The sequence below is a fragment of the Mustela nivalis genome, assembly GCF_964662115.1.
Source record: "Mustela nivalis genome assembly, contig: HAP1_SCAFFOLD_791, whole genome shotgun sequence".
NCBI lineage: Eukaryota > Metazoa > Chordata > Mammalia > Carnivora > Mustelidae > Mustela > Mustela nivalis.
The window spans coordinates 122877-131025 of record NW_028135873.1 but is presented as its reverse complement, the minus strand read 5'-3'; the positions used below and the strand labels follow the sequence as shown (position 1 = coordinate 131025).

The 8149-nt window shown below is 52.0% G+C and overlaps 1 pseudogene across 1 annotated transcript; it reads right to left on the bottom strand.

Moving 5' to 3' along the window:
- Nucleotides 1-2165: 2165 nt before the first annotated feature.
- Nucleotides 2166-2659, bottom strand: LOC309857501 (large ribosomal subunit protein eL32 pseudogene; annotated as a pseudogene). Its single transcript has one exon. The product of its transcript is annotated as a large ribosomal subunit protein eL32 pseudogene (transcript).
- Nucleotides 2660-8149: the final 5490 nt, after the last annotated feature.

Below are 8149 nucleotides of genomic sequence, written 5' to 3'. Positions count from 1 at the left end.
TTTTAGGGAGAGATAGACAGAGAGAGAGATACAGAGAGAGCACACACACACAAATACAGGGAGATAGAACCTCCAGCAGATTCTACACTGAGAGCAGAGCACACCTCAGGGCTCAATCCCACCACCCTGAGATCATGACCTTAGCTGAAACCAAGAGTTGGATGCTTCAACGACTGAGCCACCAGGCACCCCTCTGTACACTTAATCTTAAGAAAAGACAGACACCGCTTCTTTCTGTCAGACACGGCCTCATAAGCCATCTGTCACACAGCCAAAGGTTCCAGAGGGTAGGACCAGGTCTGCAACACCAGTGATGCCAGAGTATCTCCATAAAACTACAATCTAGTGAGTACCAGACTCTGCTCTAAGCTCCTAATATGGCCTTCTATTTTGTACCCCTCACAGACCTACATGCTAGGTATTATCCACAGTGCACAGAGGAGGACACTGAGGTCCATGGCTTACCCAAGCGATCTACTTTTATGTGGCAGCAGCAGGGGCCTGAACCCAAGTCTGTGACTCCAAGGCCCCTCCGTCAACTCTGTTACTCATGCAGCCCCAACACAGTCATCAAATACCTCCCTAAACCCTCATCCCTCCTGTGAAAAAGCATGGTCTTCTGCCATTTCCCAGATGGGAAGAAAGCCGGCGTGAGCCAGATATAGTGACCTGCCCATGATGGTACAGGCGATGTCCCCCCTGTTCTCCCTCCAACACCCATGTCATTCTGCACGAAGCCCCATGGGGTCCTTCATGCTTCCAGTGGAAAACTCTGGTGAGACCACCAGTCTCCTGGCAGGCCTTCATCTTGACCCTGGACGACACGACCAGTTAGGAGAAACCGGCTAGTTAAGCCTCTGAAATGGGGTCCTACCACCCAGGAAAACCCCCTTATCTCCAGGGCATCGCCCGTGTGAATTAGCTGGATTTGTAGAGGGCTCCACAAGCCCCAGCCTTGCTGAGTCACTTTCTCTAAGGTGGTGGCTGAGACAAAAAGGACCCAGGAAAGATAGGCATAGGCTGTTGTGGAACTCCACTGCCTTGGCATCAACAATTAATGTGAGCAGCTGCCTCTGCTCACCAGATCTGCATTTTATGTGGGGCACACTGTTCAAAGTTTACACCCCCCATCTCTGTAACCTTCACAACAACCCCTGGAGCTCCCTGCACCATCATTACCACCTCACAGACAAGGAGACAAGGCATGAGGGGTTTGTAGAATGATGCAGCTCTGTGCTGGGGCCAACCTGGGGAGGACCCCACAGGCTTGCTCTTCCCACTGCTGCAGAAGCAGCTGAAAACAACGAGTTTTTCAGTTTGCATTATGTAGAGTGGAAAAGTCAACCATAAAGATCATTCAATTTTTAAATGGGTTATTCCTCAGGATAAAAACAGTTCCAAAAAATAATTTCCGAGAAGTTCAACATATTCCTCCTTCCAGGTGCCTGGCATGTGATGGAATGTTGTTAAAATAAGTTCTGGCCCATCAGCATGCCAGACAGAAACTGGAAGTAAGCTGTTACAGGTCCCCAAAGGCTCCGTCACAACCCTAAGGAGAAGACATAACTTTCACTGTCCCAAAGTGGTTATGTTTAAAAAAAAAACCAAAAAAACAAAAAACAAAAAAAAAAAACAGGCACAGGTGGAACATTTTAAATTACAGACTTTCAATGCAGGGGCAGTGGGGGCAGGGGGGGGTGTCCCCCAACTACCCCCAAATGTTTCAGCTATATATAGTGACTTACCAAAGTGACTCCTCACAAGTACCTACAAGGCGACTGACAGGCAACTGACCGATGAGGAAGGTATTCGGACTGCTTAACAAAACCAACACAACTTAGAATCTTCATTATTAAGAAGAGAAAACCATTTATTAAACACTCGCCAGGCACCAAACCCTCTAGGCACTGTCACACGATCTACTCATCACACGGCTGCCAAACTCAGTGCAGAAACTGAGGCTGAGTAAGTCACCTAAGGTCATGCAGCACCAGAAACTGGATTCCAACCAGGTCTGACATCAAAGCCCACCCCAGCTTGCTGCAATGCTTCAGAACCCAAGCTTTGTGATGATCAATAAACTACATGCTTAACAATGTTTACACATCTCTGTTAGAATTCAGAGAAAGGTTTTTTTTTTAATTTTTTTTTGTTTTTTTTAGTTTTATGCTTTTATTAACACAAATATGACGTGCACAACAAGCTGTCTATTCATTTTCTTCACTGCGCAGCCTGGCATTGGGATTGGTGACTCTGATTGCCAGCTGGGCTGCTCTTTCCACAATAGCTTTGCGGTTCTTGGAGGAGACGTTTTGAGCAATCTCTGCACAGTAAGATTTGCTACACATCAGCAGCACTTCAACTCCTTGACGTTGTGCACTAGGAACTTCCTGAAGCCACTGGGCAACATGTGCTTTGTCTTCTTGTTGCTCCCGTAACCAATGTTGGGCATCAAGATCTGGACCTTGAATCTTCTGCGCACCCTATTGTCAATGCCTCTTGGCTTCCGCCAGTTGCGCTTAATTTTGACATATCGGTCTGACTGGTGCCGGATGAACTTCTTGGTCCTCCTTTTAACGATCTTGGGCTTCACCAAAGGTCTGAGGGCAGCCATGATGCCCAGTAACAGATGGCTGCCACCTCCGCAGGCAACGCCGAAGAAGAGAGCTCAGGGAAAGGTTTTTAAAAATAACATACACAAGGGGAAAAAATGATACAGGTTCTGGAGGCAGGCTGCCCAAGGTTCAAATCTTGGCTCCTCCACTTGCAAGCTGTGTGACCTTGGACTCCTTTAGCTCCCCTGTGCCCATATTTCCATGCATTAAAATGGTAGCCATAACAGACCCTATCTCCTAAGGCAAATAAAGCATTTTGGTGTTGTTGTTCTTGTTTTAAGATTTTATTATTTATTTGACAGAGAGAGAGAGACAGGGTGAGAGGGAACACACACAGGGGGAGTGTGAAAGGGAGAAGCAGAATTCCCACTGAGCAGGAAGCCTGGTGAGGATTAGATCCCTGCACCCTGGGAGCATAACCTCAGCTGAACAACTGAGCCACCCAGGTGCCCACAAATAAAACATTGAGAATCATTCCTGGCATGAGTTAAACCTCAGAAGGTGTGGGCTGGTGTTACTTCTTGCTGGCCACTAGATAGAGTCAGCAGCCTCAGGCCCACTGTTTTAGCAACTCATTTGCATAAACAAAGACCAGGCTCAGCCACTTTGTGCTTACCCTATGATTTCTTCCTGTCACTAACATCTCTCCTCACTCCTGCTCTGTGGCACTAAGCTCTGGGCCTCAACTTCCCATCTGTCAAATGAGGTGAGGAGCCCAGCTGATCTATCTGAGGTCCTTCCAGCTGGGCAACCTAGGGTTCTTGGTAACTCAGGGCCCAGAAATTTCAGAAACATCCTAACACAAACATTACCAAATGACACTCACTCAATTTCCTCAAATCTTCTCTTCCGTGTTATGTATAAATGCTTATTTTCATGGCAAATCTTCTCCAAGATCCCAGAGCTCCACGAGCACCCAGAATAGGCTGGGCAGGCATCCCCAGTGCTGAGGCTGGGGACATGATGGTCAGAAGCTCTGACCTCCAGGGGAGATGGATTCCAAATCAAGCTGCTCTGATAACCAGGTCTTCCCTGTTAGAGAGGATTTCAACAGAGCACAGTTAAGAGGAAGTGCAGGTAAGAAACTCAGAACTTGGCCCACCGGACAGAGGGCAGTAGGACAGTGGGCCGGAGGGGTGACAGAGGGATTGAGAGGAATGGCACGATCAACAGAGGCCAGCCAAGGCAGCCCTGATGCTCAATGTGAGAGGGTGGGCTGGGGATACACTGTGAAAATGGCTTCAAAGGCAGGAAGCAAGCCCAGCTCAGCACAAAGCAAAGTCCTGAGCAGGAACCTTCTGGGACCAGGTTGGACACTAAGGTGAGCTGATAATGGCTGTGGCACCCAGTGCAGTCTGAATCTCACCCATGCCTCTCACAGGCTGGGTGACCCCGGACCAGTTATGCTATGTCCTTTAATGTTTCCTAAAGGGTATATTCACTCCATAACCCTGAGCCATGTTCTCATTTCGGTGAGTGTGGGAGGCCGCAATAAGGCTTGAGACGAGAACCAAACCAGACCCTGTCTTGTGCCTCCTTTAAAGTCCAAATAACCTAACAAAAGGTTTAGGACGGGAAAAGTTCAGTAGCACTGGGAAAGAGTCTGTGCTATGTGTTGTGCGCTCATCTACGTGACTTCCCACACGCTTACTAAACAAATGCGAACAATTCGGTTGGGCTAAAAAGTTCGTTGCTGGTCCTTGCTGCCTTAGTACAGCCCATAAATTACTTTCAGGTTTGCTATATTTGTACTGGCATCAGCCATTTGGCGTCATGAGGAACCGTAGTTGCTTAACTAAACACAGATGTAATGTCACTATATATATGGCCTTAATGCTTTGAATAAACTTAGCACTGTTGGACATCCTCCTCAGTGCTCCTCCTGCCCCCCATCTCTTTGCTTCTCGATTTCTTTTCTTCACCCTCTTACCCTCATGTTCCTGGTTGATTTGTTGCGCCGGCCACAACAGGTGAGGATCTGATGGTGCCCACAATCTACAGAGATCCAATATATACAACTAGGACAGCCTGGAAGGGGGTGGGCAACCCAGGCTGGACAGGGAGTTAAGAAGGAGTCAGGAAGGGCGCCTGGGTGGCTCAGTGAGTTAAGCCGCTGCCTTCGGCTCAGGTCATGATCTCAGGGTCCTGGGATCGAGTCCCGCATCAGGCTCTCTGCTCAGCAGGGAACCTGCTTCCTCCTCTCTCTCTCTCCGCCTGCCTCTCTGCCTACTTGTGATCTCTCTCTGTCAAATAAATAAAATAAAATAAAAAATCTTAAAAAAAAAAAAAAGGAGTCAGGAAGAAGTCATTCCCACACTTGAGGCATGGGTTGGTACTGACCAGAGACACTAGGCAAGAGACAGTGTCCTAGGACTGCTGTAAGACTAGCCGGGTCCAGGCAAAGCACCTAAGAGTGGGTAGATGTAACCCATCTGTAAAAGGTGGACGGGGGGTGGTGGTTGCAGCTGGTTGAGCATCTGACTCTTTGTTTTGGCACAGGTCCATTCACCTGGCCCATTCACCTGTGCCTGCATGTGTTCTGTGGTGTGCTCTTTATCTCTCTCTCTCTCTCAAATAAATAAATCTAAAAAAAAAAATAAAGGAAGTCAGGAAAGATCAGGAGACCTGCTGTTAAGGTCCCAAAGACTCCACCCTCCTCAACTAGCCTCCGGAAATAAAGTAAGTGGATGCCCAGGAGCCTCCTGGACACAAAACTTTCCAAAGCAAAGCTTTCAATTTCATACTGGAGAAAAGGTTGCTGTGCAAATTCAAGACAAAAAAGCCAGCCAGGGTGGGGTGGGTTTGGACGGGGTTGGTCCTATAGGGCTCTGGCCACTAAATGCCCACTGCCCAAGCCAGGAGCCTGGAGTCTGTGCAGCCAGTGCTTCCTGAGGCTTCCACATCATGGCCTCGCCCTGAAGTTTCCTCCTGGAAGCTCCTTACCCAGGGAGGCCACCTGTGAGCAGCCCCTCACACACACCCCAGCTTCTGCCCCTCCATCCAGCTGGAGTGAAGGATCCCCAAGCTGCTCTCTCTGGTCTCTCCTGCACAGAGAGGAGTATGTGCCCCGGAAAGGAGGGTCCCTGAGGATACCTGAGTCCCTGGCCCGAAGACAGCTGGCTTGAGAATGTGGGGTTTCAGTGCTCTAGGCACAGCAGTTCCTAGAGGAAACAGGGTAGGGAGCTCCAAGGTGGAGGGGAGTCCCGGGAGTCTGGGATGGCAGATGCCAGTGGCCCCCTAGTGGAAGGGTTTCAGTGACCCCAGAGGTGAGACGGGCCAGGGGTCAGGCCTGGAGGTGTACAAGGACCTGTGGGGTAGGGGGCCGGAGATGGAAGTGAACCCAGGGTGGTTTCAGGCCCAAAGTAGAGGTGTGGGGGTGGGGTGGGGGGAAGGGGTCCATGGGCCAGAAAGGAATGGTATCCTGGGGCTCCTGGGTAAAAGTCACTTGAGGTGGAGGGGGCCCAGTGGGGCCCAGGCCGCGCGGAGCCAGCTCCTCTCGGGCTGGGGAGCCCGGCGATTCTGAGGGACAAAATTTTCCATCAAGTTCTGGAAAAGAAGCCTGTCAGCACAGGCGTCTCTCCAGGGGCCAGACGAGCCCAGTGGTGCTGGGCCCCTTGATGTCAGTAGGGCCCCACGGGTTCCCTGGATACCGAGAAGTGGAGCGAGGGCTGTGGGGCAAGGGCTGTGGGGCAAGGGCTATGGGGCATAGGAGCACCAGGCCAGCAGGAACCTGTCCGCCAGGCCCCCCTCCCGCTCCCTTGGACGAAGCAGCAGGTGGCAGCGGGCAGGAGGGACACAGCCTCCCTCTCTCCCTAGCGCCCCTACCCCTCCCCAGCCCCTCAGTACCTGAGTCAGCAGGGCACCAATGCACTCCCCAGCGCCCTGCCCTGCCAGCCCAGAACCCCTGCCTCCCCGGGAGGAACTACTTGCTCAGTGAGTTCGCTGGGCCCACAGAAGGCGGTGGGCGGGGCAGGCAGTTGCGGGCGAGCTGTGGCGTGTGGGGGGCGGCAAACAGTGGTGCAGGCCTCTGCAGACCCGCGCGCCCTCGCCCAGCCTCCTGTCTGTCCTGTCCACTGAGGGGCCTGGCTGCGCCCCCTGCCGGCTCCTGCTGCTCTTCTACTGACTCCAGGACCCCAGTCCCCCGCCCAGTCCCAGCCTCCCTGCCCCTGCTTGAGCTCCAGGCTAGGCCCGCTGCCGCTCCTGGGCGGCCGAGCTGCGGCCCTGGTGCAGTGTGGCTGGCCCTTTTCTCTCCCCAGGGCACATTGGAGCCGCGAGGGAAGGCCTGAGCGGATCTTCCGTCTGCTCAGTGCCAGTGGACACTCTCCAGGGGCCTCTCTACCTGGTGGGCTCCACCCATGGCCATCTTGGAACCCCTGGAATCCCCTTCAGAGACCAGGTGAAGCCCTCCTTGGGGAATCCAGGCTCCTGGGACCAAGGCGAGTTGATCTTGTGTACTGCTGTGTTTGTTCCCTGGCCTGGCATGGATTGACAGTTGCTGAATTGATCTATTCTGGGGTCATCAAGGGCAGAGCAAAGAGTTCAGGGCTGGGATCCCCAGGCCTGGGGTCCACACAGGCTTGGAGCCCTCTTGGCTGTCCCTGACAGAATGACCAAAGAGGAACCCTCAGAAACATGGATCTGCCTTGAACTGGCAGAGCATTCAGGGACAGGAAGGGGAATGTCTCCTTCGCAGAGTATCTGGAAGCCTGCAGTGGAAGATGGATTTGTCTGAGCCATGGTCATTAGTGTTGGGCCAAGGAACCCCTGGCTTGCTTCTCCTACCTGCATCCTAGGTCTAAAAGGGTGTCTGGGTGGCTCCCTCAGTGCAGCATCTGTCCAGGGTCCTGGGATCCAGCCCTGCATCTGGCTCCCTGCTCAGTGAAGATCCTGCTTCTCTTTCATCCTGTCCCTCTACTTGTGCTGTCAAATAAAATTAAAAAAAAAAAAAAGTTAAGAGGGGGGACAAAATGGCGCGGAAGTAGGAGGAGGTGTCTTTTCAACTTGTGCCCCAAAATGAGCTGATTACCTACCAATCACCCATGAACTCCAATCACCCATGAAATCAGCCTGAGATAAGAATTATACATGTCTGGATCTCTACAGGGGGAGAAGAAGCCAGTGGGCAGGTAAAGCGGAGTGGGAACTGTGAACTGATATCAGAAGATAAACAAAAGGGGGAGGGAGCTACCAGGGGCAACCAGTTGGAAAGTAATACCCCAATACAAGCGAGAGTGCCCTGCATCTGGGAACCAGCATTAACTCGGAGACTGGTTGAAAGCACTCCAAAAGAGCAAAGCATCTCTGGGGAAATTGTGGGAATCGGGGCGGCTAGGGACAGGGGCTTAAGTCCCTGGTCCCAGGACAGCCTCCCGTGGCGCTGAGGCAGAGAGTGTGGCAGAGAAACCAGCTCTTGGTCCCTAAGCTGCCAGCGCACGGAGAATGCATGGGGTCCGTTTCCTGTGAGGGGATGGGAGCCACACCAGGGGGCAGAATGCAAGAGTCCTGCTATAGAGCCTGAGATACTCCCCTGAGAG